The 18443-nt window shown below is 43.6% G+C and overlaps 2 protein-coding genes across 18 annotated transcripts in view; one reads left to right on the plus strand and one right to left on the minus strand.

Moving 5' to 3' along the window:
- The window catches only part of LOC140193984 (protein GREB1-like), a 458873-nt gene that overhangs the window by 79533 nt on the left and 360897 nt on the right, over positions 1–18443 (plus strand). For all 14 annotated transcript variants that reach the window (XM_072251241.1, XM_072251242.1, XM_072251240.1 and 11 more), the window contains one exon: positions 13079–13145. The gene's annotated coding sequence lies outside the window, so the exon portion shown is untranslated. The remainder of the gene's footprint in view (positions 1–13078; positions 13146–18443) is intronic.
- The window catches only part of LOC140193986 (uncharacterized), a 62612-nt gene continuing 48036 nt past the window's right edge, over positions 3868–18443 (minus strand). For 2 of the 4 annotated variants that reach the window (XR_011885012.1, XR_011885010.1), the window contains exon 5: positions 3868–7577. The gene's annotated coding sequence lies outside the window, so the exon portion shown is untranslated. The remainder of the gene's footprint in view (positions 7578–18443) is intronic. The other 2 variants (XR_011885011.1, XR_011885014.1) reach the window with 2 other exon arrangements.

The following is an 18443-nucleotide window of genomic DNA, read 5'->3' on the forward strand; positions in this document are numbered from 1 at the left end:
GTCACACTAACTCCTATGTTACCATGGCCCTGGTTGTTGTGACACCACCCAACCTGCTGATCTACCTCACTCCTGTACATCTCCTCATTACCATCTGAGGTTCTCCCAATAACAGTGATGTCTTCAGCAAATTTATTGATCAGGGGTTCCCAACTTGGGGTCCACAGGCCCCTCGGTTAATGAATAAAAAAGGTTGGGAACCACTGTTGTAGATGGTGCTTGAACTGTGCCTTGCCACATGGTCGTGAGTATAGAGAAAATGGAGCAGAGGGCTCAGGACACATCCTTGGTGAGCCTTATTGTCAGAGAAGAGGAGATGCTATTACTGATCCACATTGACTGTGGTCTCACAATAAGGAATTTGAGGATTCAATTGCAGAGAGAGGCATAGAGGCCCAGATTTTGAAATTTGTTGCTTGGTACTGAGGGGATGATGATGTCAAATGCTGAGCTGTAATCAATAAACAGCAGCCTGATGTATGTTTTGCTGCTGTTTAGATGTTCCAATGCCGAGTGGAAAGCCAGGAAGATTGTGTCAGCTGTAGACTCATTGTGGTGACAGGCAAATTGCAGAAGGTCCAGGCAGGGGTTAACTCTAACCATGACCAATCTCATGCTTCTTCACAGTAGATGTCATTGCGACTAGGCAATATTCATTGAGGCAGCTCTCCCTGCTGATCTTGGGCATCGGTTTGACTGCTGCCTTTTTGAGGTTGGAACCTCTGACTGCATAGTGAGAGGTCGAAGATGTCCTTGAACAGTCCAGCCAGTTGATCTGCACAAATTTTTAGCACACTGCCAAATTTACCATGGGACCTGATGCCTTCAGCCTCTAATATTCAGATGTTGGCCTCCGAGGCACAAATCACAGGGTCACCATGTGTTCTGAAAAATTTGCGCAGGGGTAATGTTATTCTTCCTTTCAAAGCATGCATAAAAGGTGTTGAGCTCATTGGGCAGTGAAGTATCACTGTCGTTTGTGCTGCCTGTTTCTCCTTGTAACACCCTCTGGACAAATTTTTAAACACTCCTAATCAATCTTGGCTTCCTTTGTTTAGTGTCCATTTTTTCTTCTGCCTTGGAGGCTCTGAAGTGCAGGTTAGGATTGTTATTCTGTTAACTGACTGTATGTATACATGTTAAATAAAAAATGGTTGGCTCAAGGCTGAGATTGAATACATTTTCAGACTTCCAGAATCTGCAGTATTTTTTTCTTTGCTCAATATATAGGAGTGGGCAGGCTGATGTGAGAATTTTTGGAAATCTGGAAGTATATCTTTTGCAGAATTTAATTTAAAAACAATTGTCATTTCAACAGTTTTCCTGCTGAAAAATAAATAGATTTACACTCCCAACAGTGTGCATTACATGCATTTAAAATTATATTTTACTAACTTATTTATGGTAATATTTATGGTCCCCCGCTTTTCAAACGTTCGCTTTACGAAACCTCACTGTTACGAAAGACCTACATTAGTATCCTGTTTTTGCTTTCAGAAGGTGTTTTCACTTTATTTTCCGAGATTCTGGAAGAGTATGAAAGAAAACTGAATAAAAGTAACTGGGAAAGTTTTAAAGATTTCTTGAATAGTAGGTATGGGTTCCTCACCTACTACCCAACTTTAATTTGGAAATGAGAAAGTTGAAGATGGGTTTTTGTCTGAAAATTGGAAGATATCTCTTCCACCCCTCCTCAGTCTCTCCATCCAAATGCATGGGCATGGGGGCAGTTATGAAAATTCCTTTCCTCCATATTTTGGATGTAATTTCTTCCTTGAAACTTAACACCATCAGCATGAAGCAGCATTTTTGTTTAACCTTATACTGTCTTTGCCATGAATGTTGGTAATTGCTTTTGGAAGCTCTGTAACTTGTAAAAATTTATGTGGGTATGGGTTCTTTCTGTTACATTTGCTCCATTACTGTTGGTACTATACATATGTGGAACAATAGGTCTCAGTTTGAAGATGAATAAAGTTATCCTGGTGAACAACAATAGTGACTGAGTACTAAATAGGGAAGAGAGACCATTAATCTGTCAGAAAAAAGTTAATCAAGTGCGAGTTTACAAGTATATAGGGGTGTACAGTATTATAATTTTATACCTTTGTTTATCCTTTTATTTGTTTGCCTTAGTTTTAATTTGGATAATAACTCCTTCTGTGCTGGGGAGCACATGCCACATTGGTTTGCTGTTTTTACTGCAGACAAATTGAAAGGCTTGATTATTTGCTTTCCTAAAATAGATGAACATATTTTGAATTCTGTAGAGGAATGTGTCGTTACCAGAGGAATTGGTGAAAATACCAGCTTTTAGTTTTTGCAAAACATTATGACAGCTTAGAACTGGCTCTAACCAAACGTGAAGTAAACAGTGTCAAATTTCTGGCATAATATTTGTGGTCAAGTCTCTTAACCACAAAGAAATAACTAAAGACTAATTTAGTTTAATTAAATGAAAAATGGAAAGCTGTTTTCTGTATATTTATTTTTCAAATACTTTTAGCTCTTCCAACTTTCTCTGCTGCTTTACAACTTCTATTTGACTTAGTTTTTAGTTTCAGTGACATCAAGTCACACTTAGCTACCTCAGCTAAATGGCCGCTCCTCATCCATGAGCCTAAATGTTCTTCTACATCCAACTTCCAAAAATGCTATCTTCTAGTAGGATTTATTGAATAGTCATCTGGAGCAGAATTTCAGGTTGTTAATCTCTGTCAACCAAGCATGGAGCATTGTTGTAGAAGTTAAGGTGAAGAAGTATTGAAATCAGTTTGAAGATGAATAAAGTTATCCTGGTGAACAACAATAGGTGTGGAAATGTGTTCTGATTTTGCCTGCAGAAGCATAATACTACTTGTATTTATTTACATTTATATGATGAAAGAAACAATGGAATACTTGCACTTACTGCTTACTGAACTGCACTCAAATGGTGGTTGCTCTCAGAAAGTCCTGTGGACTTGTATTCGCAACAGAATTAAATTTAATATCATTGGTATATGTCATGAAATATATTGTTTTGCAGCAGCAGTACATTGTATTACATAATCAAAAACAATAAAGAACAATAAGAAATACAGTGGATTCCAGCTACAGGTTACCCTCGCCATCTGAAGGTAGAGTGTTCCTATGAAACGGTTCGTAAACCGGAATATCGTAAAGCGGAGAAGCAATTACCATTTATTTATATGGGAAAATCTTGTGAGCGTTTGCAGACCCAAAAATAATCTACCAAATTATGCCAAATAACACATAAAACCTAAAATAACAGTAACATATAGTAAAAGCAGGAATGATATGATAAATACACAGCCACAATCATTGCCGGCACTGTTCTCCGTAGCAAAAATCTCACGCAAGTGCTCTCGGCAGAAAATCTCACGCAAGCGCTGTTGGCAAAAACATTCTCTCCAGTAACCTTTAAACTATGAAGCTGCCAAATGATACCAAATAACATGTAAAAATACACAGCCTATATAAAGTAGAAATAATGTATGTACAGTGTAGTATCACTTACGGGAATCGGGAAGACAGCTTGCCGAGCACATTGATGATGGTGTGTTAGACTGAGTCGTTGGAGTTTGGGTGGTACAGTGGCCCCCACCCTCCAGGCCGACGACCGATACCGATCCGTGAAGCATGCAGGGGTACGGCGGTAGCCGGGAGGCACACAGCACATCTTTAAGGAAAAAGCCAAAATAAACATGCTAATTAATTAGGTGCCGCCCGGCAAGTAAATGTCGGCCCAGATCAGAGGCAACGCAGTCGGCAATCGTCTCTGACCTGGGCCGACATTTACGTGCCGGGCGGCATCTAATTAATTAGCATGTTTATTTCAGCTTTTTTCTTAAAGATGTGCTGGGTGTCTCCTGGCTACCGCTGCATGCTCCGCGAATCGGTATCTGTCTGCGGCCTGGGGGTTGGGGTGGTGGGACACTGAGGTGTCATCTCGTCGTCTGTTTCCATTAGGGCAGGTAGCTCATCTTCTATGACTGCTCGCCTCGATGTCAAAGGTCGAGGTTCGTCGTCTGCTGTGGCTGATGTGGAAGGCTTGCTTGACCGCTTAGCCTCGCACATTTTTCTATCATACAGTTCTTCGTAAACACTCAAACCATCTTGCAAATACTGTATGCCCTAAACCAACGTACCCTTTCAAAATTAAAGTCGTACTTTATCATAGCAGTGAAAATTTCACGCAGCTGCTTCACGTTCAGTTCCTGGACGACTTCACTTTCGCTGCTGAATTCGGTTTCGATTGTTATCCTTTCCTTTTCCAATTGCATCAGTTCTTGGCCATGGGATGCCAAAACCATCTTCGTCAGCTTCCACAAGCTAAACTCACTTTGTCCTTACTTCGTTCACCACGATCGAAATGCTTAATTATGTCTAGTTTTACGCTAAGGGTAACACCCTTACGAGCTCTTTTAGGCTTTTCCGATACCTTGGAACTCATCTTGCAAACGGCTGCTCACAGGCATGTGTTTAAGCAATGCTGGCTAGAATGCCGTTCTGAATCCGTGGGGGGGGGGCGGTGGGGTGTGGCTGCTCGGGGTGTGCACTGCCTTTTATCGGGCGCTGCTTTTTTATCGTGCACTGATTTTTTTTCGCGCGCTGCCTTCTCCATAACAGTGAAAACATCTTCTGTTAGCGAGAAAAGGTAACTAATGTAGGTCTTTCATAACAGTGAGGTTTCGTAAAGCGAACGTTGGAAAAGCGGGGGACACCTTAGGATCAGTATGATTTGGTCCCATTAAGCGGCTGCCCCAGTTAGCTGAAGTTTCATGGAAGTAGTTAAAAAGGTATAGTTTAAAAAAAGCAAATTACCATTTAACTGTGTAACAAATAATGTATTTAAATGAAGTACAGAACAAATTAGAACACTACTAATGCTACTACAGTACTATAAAGCTGCGTATTAGTTCCCAATAGGTATCGACGGAGAAATTCATCCAGTGTACTTTGTTTATGGGGTATCCAGCGAGGAGTAGTACCTCCAGTGAAGGGGTTTGTCGTGTCCATTCTAGGACAGCTCACTCACCTTTGGTTCCCACCAGACAATCAACTCCCATCTGTGGCTCCAAGTAGCAGTTTGTATGTGACAGAAGGCACCCTGGGTACACTGCTTATACAGGTGTGCTAAACCTGTTGATAGTAGTGGGCACCTCGTACCCTGGTTCAATAGGGACATGCCTGTCCTAGCATATGAAGTCAGCTCCAGCAGACTGGGTGGCTGAGATCAACAGTCAGATCAAGCGGCCAAGAATGCAGTTCTGCAACACTTTGTGGAGAACGAAGGGCATGATGAGGTACAGAAGAAGTCGTGGTTATTCACTGCAACCAAGGAAGATCCCAGTTTGTGCCGACTCTTCATACTACTGGACCTGAACTTCCAAGTTGAGAGATTGGAACTGTCCCAGTGCAACAGCTTTTCCACTTTAAAACTCTCCCACATTCGTTTCACCGTTATGACAAAAACCACCATGCTGCTGTGTTGTCTTACCCGACTGTAAGTCAACAAAATTAGTGCAGTTAACAGACTAGCTTCATATACTGTAATGCTTCTGCATCCTTCAGCTCTTCATTTTCATTGCATCATTCAGGATGATTGTTGATACCTTAAAGTTCTTCAGAGTTCCTAACTTGAAGTAGTGAAATAGTTTCATTTTCACCCTTGGCTATTTCTGGCTTATCCAAGCCTGAATGCTTGAAATCGCAGTGACTAAAACAGTTCTACATTTTCTTACTGCTCATTCCTTCCCAAATATCAGAGACAAAAGTCACTGTATTTTGAACATGTAACTGACACCATTAAAAAATGTTTGCTCAAAGTACAGTGAAGTGTCTAACGTCCATACAAGTGCATGTGATTAAAGTTAAGTAGTGCAAAAAGAGAGCAAAAAGGAAAAAAAATAATGAGATAGTGTACATGGATTCATTGTCCATTCAGAAATCTGATGACGGTGGGGAAGAAGCTGTTCCTAAAACATTGAGTGTGTGTCTTCAGGCTCCTTACCACCTCCTTGATGGGAGCAATGAGAAGGGGGCATGTCCTAGGTGATAGTGGACCCTAATGACAATGATGTGTCTTTGAGGCATCGCCTTTTGAAGATGTCTTCGATTCTGGGGCGGCTAATGCCTGTGATGGAGCTGACTGAGTTTGCAACTTTATGAAGCTTTTTCCAATCCTATGCCATGGCTCCTCCGTACCAGAGGCTGAAGCAACCAGTTAGAATGCTCTCCGTGGTACATCGGTAGAAATTTGCATGAGTCTTTGGTGACATATCAAGTCTCCTCACATTCCTGCTGAAATATAGCCGCTGTCATGCCTTCTTTGTAATTGCATCGATATGTTGGGCCCAAGGTATATCCTCAGAGATGTTGACACCAAGGTACCTATCCATTGCTGATCCCTTATCAGGAGTGGCGTGTGTGTTCCCTTGACTTCCCCTTCAGAAGTCCACAATCAATTCCTTGGTCTTACTGACGTTGAGTGCAAGGTTGTTGTTGAACCAGCTGTTCTGCAAGACCATAAGGCACAGGAGCAGAATTTGGCCATTTGGCTAATGGAGTCCATTCAGCAATCCTATCATGGCTGATTTATAATTCCTCACAACTTCATTCTCCTGCCTTCTCCCCATAGCCTTTGACACCCTGATTAATCAAGAACCTATCAACTTCCTGCTTAAATATACCCAATGACATGGCCTGCACAGCTGTCTATGGCAACGAATTCCACAGGTTCACCACCTTCTGGCTAAAGTAATGTTTCCTCATCTCTGTTCTAAATGGATGTCCCTCAATTCAGAGGCTGTGCCCGCTGGGTCAGAGGCTCACCCACTGCAGGAAACATCTACTCTATCAAGGCCTTTTGATAGTTGATAGGTTTCAATGAGGCCAGAACCATCAAACGCTCCTCATATGTTAACCCTTTCATTCCTTTTTGTACAGGTTATACTTTCCCCAGAACAGATTCCAATGATCCAGCAATCTAAATACCGCCTCTTGCACCAATTCTTCAGTCATGCATTCATCTGCCAAATCATCCTATTCTTACACTCACTGGTGCATGGCACAGGCAGCAATCCAGAGATTACTACCCTGGGGCTCCTGCTTTTCAGCTTTCTACCTAACTTGCTATATTCTCTCTTCAGGACCTCCTCCCTTTTCCTATTTATATCAATGTGCAAAAGACAACAAACTGTGGAAATACACAAAGAAAGAAATAATAACAATAAATAAATAAGCAAATAATATTGAGAACATGAGATGAAGGGTCCTTGAAAGTGAGTCCATAGGTTGTGCGAACATTCTACTGATGGGGCAAGTGAAATTGAGTGAAGTTATCCCCTTTAGTTCAAGGGCCTGATGGCTGAGGGTTAATAACTGTTTCTGAACCTGATGGCAGGAGCCCTGGGGCTCTTGTACCTTCTTCCTGATGGCAGCAGCGAGAAGAGAGCATGATCTTGGTGGTTGGGGTTCCTGATGATGGATGCTGTTTTCCTGCAACAATGCTCCGTGTTGCATCCTCCGATTTAAGATGGTGCTGGTGAACCTCAGGGGCTTCTGGCTGGTGGCTAATGAATCAAGGACAGCAACTAAATACTTCGTTAACCACATTTTGTCTGGCAAACAATCATCACAAGTAATGGTCTGCAACTTCCCTTTGGACGTGGAGGCAATTCGGTGTGGCAGAACTGAGGCGAGGCGAGGCGGCAGCCTGTCGCCAAGAATTTGAAAGGTCGGGCACAGGTCGAATCAAAGCCACGGGTTCCAGGCCTCAGAGCGTATCAACGGGATGTTTGGACAGAGGTTTACAGGCCAAATTGAGGCAGTGAAGTCCAGTGTGTCTGGAGAGTTAAGTGCTGGGCGAGATTCGAAAGGTCAGGGTGTTGGGGCCCAAGTCGATGCACAGGCTCCACGATGTTTACTCAGCTGCGCACTGAACTTTGGGGCTCTCTTATGGACTTCAGTTTAGAAACACTATTTCCCTGTGGTTACTGTTTGCATGATTTTTTTTCATTGCTCATTTGGTGTAAGACACATATTTTTTCATATGTCTAGGGTTTGTTTTTTGTTTATTTGTTTCGTGGCTGCCTGTTAGGTGGCATATTTCAAGGTTGTGTAATGTATACTTACTTTGAACTTTGTGTAGATGCTTTCAATGGTGGAGAGGGTTTTGACTGTGATGGATTTGTGCCATTTCCACTACTTTTAGTAGGGTTTTCCACTCAAGGGCATTGATGTTTCCATACCTGGTTCTGATGCAGCCAGTCAATATACTCTTCACTACACATTTATACAACATAGATAGAACATAGAATAGTACAGCACAGTACAGGCCCTTCAGCCCACAGTATTGTACCGACCCTTAAACCCTGCCTCCCATATAACCCCCACCTTAAATTCCTCCATATACCTGTCTAGTGGTCTCTTAAACCTCACTAGTGTATCTGCCTCCACCACTGACTCAGGCAGTGCATTCCACGCACCAACCACTCTCTGAGTAAAAAACCTTCCTCTAATATCCCCCCTGAACTTCCCAGCTCTTACCTTAAAGCCATGTCCTCTTGTACTGAGAAGTGGTGCCCTGGGGAAGAGGCGCTGGAGAAGTTTGTTAAAGGTTTGGATGTCAAGCCTATTCAGGATTCCTTTAAGGTGTAGATTAAAGTAAAGAATGCAAGTGCAACATGAACATTCATTTCAAGAGGACCAGAACATAAAATTAAAGGATGTACTGCTGAGGCTTTATAAGACATTAGTCAGACCCTATTTGTAATATTGAGCAATTTTGGACATTGTATCAAAGGAAAGTGTTGGTCCTGGACAGGGTCCAGAGGAGGTTCACAGGAATGACTCCAGGAACATAAGGTTTAAAATATGAGGAGCCTTTAATGTTTCTGGACATATACTCGATGGAGTTCAGAACAATGGGAGTGTGTGGATATTACCAAAACCAACCAGATACTGTACTGAGAGGCCTGGATAAAGTGAACATGGAGAGGATATTTCCATTTCCAGATCTGAGGGCACAGCCTCAGAATAAAAAGGCATCCCCTTAACACAAACGAGAGGCAATTTATTCAGCCAGAGGGTATTGAATCTATGGAATGTATTGCCACAGACTAAACACAGAATGTTTAGTCCAACGCCGTGATTAATGTGCTCTTGATTGGTAAGGCGGTGGTGGGGGTAGGGGAGGTTAAGGATTATAGGGAGAATAGGATTGAAAAAAGTCAGCCATAATTCAATGGCAGTAAAGATTTGATAGGCTGAATTTTCAAATTTTGTTCATATCTCTTATGGTTGTATAGGAGTATTTTAGGAAATCATTCTCAATTTACTTTTCTTGAACCAAAAGTTATAAAAATATATTCTAACTTTGATTTTGATTAATTTTCTTTCCACTATAGTTTTCAATGAGTAAATTATGTAGAGGGATAGAGAGTGTCGAGGTCCTCAATGAATACTTCTCTTCGGTATTCACCAATGAGAGGAAACTTGATGATGGTGAGGACAATATGAGTGAGGTTGATGTTCTGGAGCATGCTGATATTAAGGGAGAGGAGGTGTTGGAGTTGTTAAAATACATTAGGATGGATAAGTCCCCAGGGCCTGACGGAATATTCCCCAGGCTACTCCACGAGGCGAGGGAAGAGATTGCTGAGCCTCTGGCTAGGATCTTTATGTCCTTGTTGTCCACAGGAATGGTACTGGAGGATTGGAGGGAGGCGAATGTTGTCCCCTTGTTCAAAAAAGGTAGTAGGGATAGTCCAGGTAATTATAGACCAGTGAGCCTTACGTCTGTGGTGGGAAGGCTGTTGGAAAAGATTCTTAGAGATAGGATCTTTGGGCATTTAGAGAATCATGGTCTGATCAGGGACAGTCAGCATGGCTTTGTGAAGGACAGATCGTGTCTGACAGGCCTGATAGAGTTCTTTGAGGAGGTGACCAGGCATATAGATGAGGGTAGTGCAGTGGATGTGATCTATATAGATTTTAGTAAGGCATTTGACAAGATTACACACAGTAGGCTTATTCAGAAAGTCAGAAGGCATGAGATCCAGGGAAGTTTGGCCAGGTGGATTCAGAATTGGCTTGCCTGCAGAAGGCAGAGGGTCATGGTGGAGGGAGTACATTCAGATTGGAGGATTGTGACTAGTGGTGTCCCACAAGGATCTGTTCTGAGACCTCCACGTTTCGTGATTTTTATTAACGACCTGGATGTGGGGGTAGAAGGATGGGTTGGCAAGTTTGCAGACAACTCAAAGGTTGGTGGTGTTGTAGACAGTGTAGAGGATTGTCGAAGATTGCAGAGAGACATTAATAGGATGCAGAAGTGGGCTGAGAAGTGGCAGATGGAGTTCAACCCGGAGAAGTGTGAGGTGGTACACTTTGGAAGGACAAACTCCAAGGCAGAGTACAAAGTAAATGGCAGGATACTTGGTAGTGTGGAGGAGCAGAGGGATCTGAGGGTACATGTCCACAGATCCCTGAAAGTTGCCTCACAGGTGGATAAGGTAGTTAAGAAAGCTTATGGCGTGTTAGCTTTCATAAGTCGAAGGATAGAGTTTAAGAGTCTCGATGTAATGATGTACCTCTATAAAACTCTGGTTAGGCCACACTTGGGAGTACTGTGTCCAGTTCTGGTCACCTCAGTATAGGAAGGATGTGGAAGCATTGGAAAGGGTACAGAGGAGATTTACCAGGATGCTGCCTGGTTTAGAGAGCATGGATTATGATCAGAGATTAAGGGAGCTAGGGCTCTACTCTTTGGAGAGAAGGAGGATGGGAGGAGACATGATAGAGGTGTACAAGATAATAAGAGGAATAGATAGAATGGATAGCCAGCGTCTCTTCCCCAGGGCACCACTGCTCAATACAAGGGGACATGGCTTTAAGGTAAAGGGTGGGAAGTTCAAGGGGGATATTAGAGGAAGGTTTTTTACTCAGAGAGTGGTTGGTGCATGGAATGCACTGCCTGAGTCAGTGGTGGAGGCAGATACACTAATGAAGTTTAAGAGACTACTAGACAGGTATATGGAGGAATTTAAGGTGGGGGGGGGATATATGGGAGGGTCGGCACAACATTGTGGGCCGAAGGGCCTGTACTGTGCTGTACTATTCTATGTTCTATGTTCTATGAACATAATGATTTACCATCCCTCTGATCTTAGAATTCATAGGCTACACCTTCTTCCCCCAATCAGGGAAGCCTCAAAGCTCTCCACTTCTTTCTGGGCCCCCTCCACCACCACTCTGTTCCGTCTGGTGGAACTGGTGTTCACTCTCAATAATTTCTCCCTCGGCTTCTCCCACTTCCTTCAAATGAAAGGTGTAGCCATGGGCACTAGCATGGGTCCCAGCTATTCCTGGCTTTGTCAGCTACGTGGAACAATCCATGTTCCAAACCTACACCAGTATCGCTCCCCAACTCTTCCTACACTACATTGACGACTGCGTTGGTGCTGCTTGCTGCACCCATGCTGAACTTGTCGAGTTCATCAACTTTGCCTCCAACCTCCACCCTGTCCTCAAATTTACTTGGTCCATTTCCAACATTTCCTTCCCCTGTCTCAACCTCTATTTCTGGAGGCATTCTATCTACTGATACCTTTTATAAACGTACTGATTCTCAGAGCTACCCAGACTGCAACTCTTCCCAACCTATCACTTGTAAAATTGCCATCTCCTTCTTCCATTTCCTCCATCTCTGCTGCATCTGCTCTCAGGATGAGGTGTTTCATTCCAGAATTAATGAGATGTTCTATTTCTTCACAGAAAGGGGCTTTCCTTCCTCTACCATCAACGTTGCCCTTACCCGCATCTCTTCCATTTTGCTCATCTCTGTCCTCACCCTGTCCTCCCAATACCACACCAGGGATAGAATTCCTCTCTTTCTCACCTACCACCCAACTAGCCTCCATGTCCAGCACAAAATTCTCCATAATTTCTGCCATCTCCAAAGGGATCCCGCCACCAAACACATCTTTCCCTTCCACCAACCACCCCTTTTCCGCTTTGTGCAAGGATTGCTCCCTACACGACTCCCTTGTCCACTCATCTCTCCCCACTGATCCTCCTCCTGGTACTTATCCTTGTGAGCAGAACCAGTGCCACATCTGCCCTCCACGTTCTCCCTCACAACTATACAGGGCCCCAAACAGTTCTTCCAGGTGAGAAGACACTTGACCTCTGAGTCTGTTGGGTCGCTGTTCCTGGTGTGGCCGGCTGTACATTAGTGAGACCTGGCATAGATTGGGAGACTGCTTCACCAAGCACCTATGCTCTGCCTGCCAGAAAAAGCCACCCATTTCACCTCTACTTCCCATTCTCATTCCGACATGTCAGTCCATAGCATCCTCTGTTGTCACGATGAGGCCAGGGAAGCAACACCTTTTATTCCGTCTGGGTAGCAACCAAACTGGTGGCATGAGCATTGATTTTTCGAACTTCCCATAATTGCCCCCCCCCCCCCATCTTTAACATTCCCCATTCCTATTTCCCTCACTTTCCTATCTCCTTAAATCCCCATCGCCTCCCTCTGGTGCTTCTCTCCCTTTCTCTCTTTCTCCCCCATCCCCCCTTTTTCTCTCCCCCCCCTCTTGTTTTTCTCTCTCCCCCCCTCTTGTTTTTCTCTCTCCCCCTCCCCCTTTTCTCTCTTCCCCTTTCCCCTTTCTCTCCCTCCTCCTCATAATTAAGTATAATTATATTCATTAGATATTTCACAATTTGGAAGTCAGAGTCTTGGCATTAGATATTTATTTTTCTTAGATAATCTTTGGATGATAATCTTGTGCCCTGAAATACCTGCTGGAAATTGAAATTTGCATGTTCCATAATCTTCCACTGTAAGTCTCATTAAAGTGGATTAGCAAACCTACAAAAATTAACAAGGGAAACCTCCTTTCAGAATTTGGATTTCTCTTTTTAATTGTAAAACCTGTTGAAGAGTAGATGAAGCAAAAATATTGCAAATAGAAGTACAATATTAATAGATCTGAATTTTTTTAAAAAATCAAGTATTTCATATAGCCTGATTTTCTTTTCTCTCCAAATCTGTCTCCCTTTTATTCAGGTGTGCAGTAGAAGGCAAAATCAGTATGTGTGTGTAACAGGCCTGTTCGAACAATGAAGAATGCAAGGTAAATCCTTTTTCCATTTTGTTCTGTGCATTGCATGATTACATATTTCTTTTGTTTGCAACTGATTTGTATCAATTTTGAATGGTAACATTTACCTCAACTTACTTTGTGTATTTGATATTTGGGTACTACCCATTATTCAGGGCAAAGAAATCAGTCAGCTAAGTATTCGGAAATGATTTGAAAGAACATAAGCAGCACAATACAGAAACAGGCCCTTCTGCTCCCAATGTTGTGTTGAGCCAATTAAATTGGCATTCAGATAGCTAACTAAACTAATCTCTTCTGTTTACATAATGTCCATATCCCTCACATTTGTGTGCCTATCCAAATGTCTCTAAAATATATCTGCCTCTACCACCCAGCCAGTGCATTCCAGGTGCCTGCCACTCTATACTGAAAAAAAATTACCCCTCACATCTGCTTTGAAATTGCACCCTCTGGTATTTGACATTTCAATCTGGGAAAACTATCTGTGCCATTCATAATCTTTAAACCTCCATCAGATCTCACATGAACCATGGCTGCTTAAGAGATCACAACTGAAGTTTGTTCAATGTCTCGTTATAGCACATGCCCTCTAATCCAGGCAGCATCCTGGTAAACATCTTCTGCACCATCTCCAAAGCCTAATGTCCTTCCTGTAACGGGGTGATTAGAACTGTATGCGATACTCCAGATGCGGCCTGACCAGAGTTTTATAAAGCTGCCGCATAATTTCCTGTCTTTTGAACTCAATGTCTCAACGAAGAAAGGCAAGCATACTATATGTCGTCTTAACCACCCTACCAACCTGTGTTGCCATTTTCAGGGAGCAATGAACTTGGACCCCAGGGTCACTGTTAAGGAAGGGTCTTGCCCTGAACAGTACACCGTCTCCTTACATTTGATTTGGGTTGGTCGCAGTTACTAGATGTTGGGAATGTAACTAATTTGTACCAACAATAATGATAGACGGTTTGATATTTCCAAGCATAAAGCAAAGTATTGGTTGTTGATGCACTTTTTGAGTGAAGGCTAAATTTCTGGCAAACCCAGCAGCAAAAATTTGATCTCATTAACTTGGGGTTTAGATCCTTATAAACTGTGTTAGGTTGCAATTTTATTATACATACTTTGTTAACCCTGGATTTTTTGAGTGGCCTCTGAAAATGATTATTTAGTCTCTTTTGCCAACATTTAAAGTTAAAGGAACTGCTCATTCTGAGACAATATTAATCAAGTGGCTCGATCAGGTACTTGATCAACTGCAACACACATCAAAGTTGCTGGTGAACACAGCAGGCCAGGCAGCATCTCTAGGAAGGGTCTCGGCCCGAAACGTCGACTCTACCTCTTCCTAGAGATGCTGCCTGGCCTGCTGCGTTCTCTAGCAACTTTGATGTGTGTAATTTTTATGCGTGTTGCCTGAGATTCCAGCATCTGAAGATTTCCTCGTGTTTGCGATTTGATTACCTGGCTGATTTAATGCCACTCATGGCAGTATTTAGCAGGTAACGATTGTTTTTGGTTTATGTTTTGCCATAGAACAGTACAGTACAGGTGCAGGCTTTTTGGTCCATTAATTAAGCTAATAATGCCTAATTACATGGATCCCTTCTGCCTGCACATAGTCCATCTAATACATGACAGTTACACGGCTGCCTGAATTTTTTTTTACTTTTGCTCTGTTAACCTCTATGTGATTCAACCTTACAGCTCTTGGCCAATCGCCTTTAGCAGTCTAACACTCGGATGTGCTCACTAAGAACTTCTGAAAGATTATAAGAGTATTTGCCTCCACCATCCCCTCAGGCAGTGTGTTCCAGAGTTTAACTTTCCCCTGAATGGAAAAAAAAACATTCTTCAAAGTCTGCACTAAATCTTAATCCATGCTTTTGGTCATAAGCATCTGCCAAGGGGAGGTATTTTTGTGCTTTCAGTTAGAGTGCGGTTTGGGTAGATGATTCATTTACATTTAGGTGAATCTGGCCTCCAGTCTTCTGTTCTTTGACAAAGTACTGTGGATTGAGTTCACAGCAATGCATTTCCTAAAAGCTGTGAATAGCCAGACGCTGCAGATGGAGGTGTGAAGTTTACAGGTAGTTTCGAAGACAGTATTATCTATACTTTATAAATATGAATTGTCCTCTGTTAGAATGTAAAATACCAAATAAGTGTATTGTGGATTTAACTTGCATTCCTAAAGGCTGTGAGTACCAACCCAGACAGGCAGGTGTCTGGAGGAGAGGATGAAGTCAGAAGGTTTGATATTTTGTATGTAGCTTCAAAAGAAAGCATTGTCTATGACTTTGTAAATAGGAATTGCCCTTTGTATTTAGTATATAAATATCAAGCCCAAATTGGGCTAACAGACCTCTCTACCAAAAGCGTTTCCATCCGTATGATGCCTGCTGTACCTTGTTGTGTCGAATAAAGAAGCTGCTTTGTATCTACCAGTAACTGTGTTTTTCTGGTGATTTCATCCACCCCGCAACGTTTGGTGTTAGAAGTGGCCAGCATTCCTAGCAGTCTAAGTTGGTGAGTGTTTTTCCAGAACACTCACACTTGGATCTGTTCAGTCAGTGGTACACGGGAACACAAGGTATCACGAACGCGGAGAGCTGAACTGTTAGATATAAAGTAATGTGTGTGTGTGTACGTTGGCAAGACTGAGCCACCAATTGCGAAAGGTGGTAACTGATGGTACGGTTCGAGATGCCAGAGTAGGGAGGTGTATACTCGTTCGGGGAGCTGCATTTTAGTGTATGTGTTTGCAAGTGTGATGCACAGGAATACAGCAGGCATCATGAGTTCGGGTACTCAAAAGTGGCAGATTGTGGAATACATACTCTGTGGTTTTAACCATGTGCTGTTTAACTGGTACCCGTCTTTTATATTCTGCGTAGTTTGGGAATTAGTGTGGGGATATCTCAGGGAGAGGTTTTACCCAGATAGATCTACCAGAATGGCACCTATTGAGGTCAGACAACGTCAGGTTGAGAACCCTGATGATCCGAGCCAGCCCTTGACCTTGATTACGACTATTCATAAGCCCTTCACCCCCGGGGAGAAATAGAGCATCTTGTCTGAGTGGCCCTCACTTAAAGTCGCCTGTGGGAAATCAGAATTCTGGTGTAAGCTCGAGGAAATGGTTGAAATTCACCAGATGCACCCTAAAGATATACATGCGTTGGTAAAAGCGAAGTGCCCGAGGAACATGTGGGACAGAATGGCCCAGGGGGTGCGGGATGGTACATGGGCAACTACCGGGAGCGCCAGTAATGAAGAAAGATATCACTTCTTTAAAGGGGAAGTGAGACAGTGGCTGGGGGGAGGCGAGAGTAGCTGGGGAATGATAATGGCAATGACCCAGAGGGCGGACAAAACAACCATGGATTATGCAGAACGTAAATACCGAGCATATGAGGAGTATTCAGGGTTGGATAATCCAGGGAGGGACGACCCAGTCTTCCTAAAAATGCTGAAGGAAGGCCTGAGATCAGCCCACCAGGAAGTTTTAGATTTAGGCATAACGGTGGGGTCCAACTTCTCTGTGATAGTTTCATCGGCCAGTGAGATAGACCAAAGAAAAGGCAAGAGAAATTGTAAAATGGGTATAGTGGATGCAGCTGCTGTGATGTCCCAGAGAGTTTGTTTTGCTTGCCGGCAGCCAGGGAAGCTAGCAAAGGACTGCCGGACCAGATATAAGACAGTGAAGGAGTTGATATGCTACAGCTGTGGCCTATCGGAACATGGCTGGAGACAGTGTCCAAACGGGAGGGGGAAAACCCAGGCGAAGGTCACGGCAGACACCCAGTCACTCACCCCATCAGCAACCAGTCTGACTGTCGATCAGATCAAAGCGCTAGTAATGACGCCTTTTAGGGCAGAGAAAGATGTGGCAGTGGACTCCACTGCCAGCGCTGGTGACCCGCGGATGTACACAACGGCATTGTTAGGGGGACGGCAATTCAGTATGTCAGTGGACACGGGCATCGGTATCGGTAACAGATTTACCCTTACCAACAACCGGACAGGCCAGTTATACCAGGGGTGTAGGAGGGAAAACAGTAAAAGCAGAAAGAAGCGAGTCGCAAATACCAGAAATTGGGGGAGTGTGGCTTCCAGTATATTTCTGGGTATGTCCAAATAATGAGGGCATGATCCTTGGAATAGACATCCTGAGGGAAGCAGGAGCTGTTATAGATTCAGGAAAAGGAGAAATGATATGGACGAGTCAGGAGCAGCGAACGCGTACAACCAACAGAATACACAGCCTTGCTAGCATAGGCGCAGTTGCCCCGATCATTAGAGACTGGGGCCAGGATGGTGTCTTTGGGTTACTTTGACAGCAGTTCCCAGCTGTGTGGGCTAGACACAAGCAAGATTGTGGGCGGGTAAAGATAGACCCAGTTAAAAAGATGGGGACCTGCATAAACCCCATATGCAGTATCCTATAAAGCCTGACGCATTGGCAGCTGTCCAGGGTATATTGCAGGAACTAAAACACCAGGGGATAGAGGCTGCGACCACTACTAACTCACCTATACGGCCAGTAAAGAAACCTGACAGGTCATATCGGTTAACAACAGACTACACCGCCCTTGATAAGACCATGCCCAGATTGCATCCCATCGTGGCGAGCCCTGTGACAATCCTGAATGGCCTGTCTCCACAACATAAACTTTTTTCAGTCCTGGATATCGCTAAGGGGTTTTTGGGGCTCCCCTTAGCACCTGAATCCCAAGACCGATTTGCCTTCTCCCTGGGTGGGCGGCAGTATACGTGGGCAGACTTCCCCAGGGATTCCACAATCACCCAGCTATTTTTCATAAAGTCATGGCGCAGACTTTGAAAAAGCTCAATTTAATGCCCTACCAGTCGACCATCTTACAATATGTAGATGATCTACTCATTGCTTCGGAAGATGAAGCGGGCCATTTAGGAGTGATGGCCAGTGTTTTAGAGGTACTGCAGGATGAGGGGTTTAAAATCAGTCTGCAGAAGGCTCAGCTAGGCAAACAAACCGTACAGTACCTGGGCTGCACCATTTCCCAAAGGAGGAAGGACATGTCAGATGACAGACGTTCGGCAATCAGCTCCATGCTCCGCCCAGTCAACGTAAGGGGAGTGAGGAAGGTGATGGATTTTTTTTAACTACTGCCGAAATTTTATACCAGGGTTCTCAGCACTCGTCGCCCCGATACAGGCCTTGATTAAAGGAGAGAAGCCCCTTCTGGAAGAAGTAAAGTGGGGGTCAGAAGAGGAAAAGGCCTTTACAGAAATCAAGAAAGCTCTGGTTTCCGCACCCACGTT

The sequence above is a fragment of the Mobula birostris genome, chromosome 2 (genome assembly GCF_030028105.1).
Source record: "Mobula birostris isolate sMobBir1 chromosome 2, sMobBir1.hap1, whole genome shotgun sequence".
In the NCBI taxonomy this organism is placed as follows: domain Eukaryota; kingdom Metazoa; phylum Chordata; class Chondrichthyes; order Myliobatiformes; family Myliobatidae; genus Mobula; species Mobula birostris.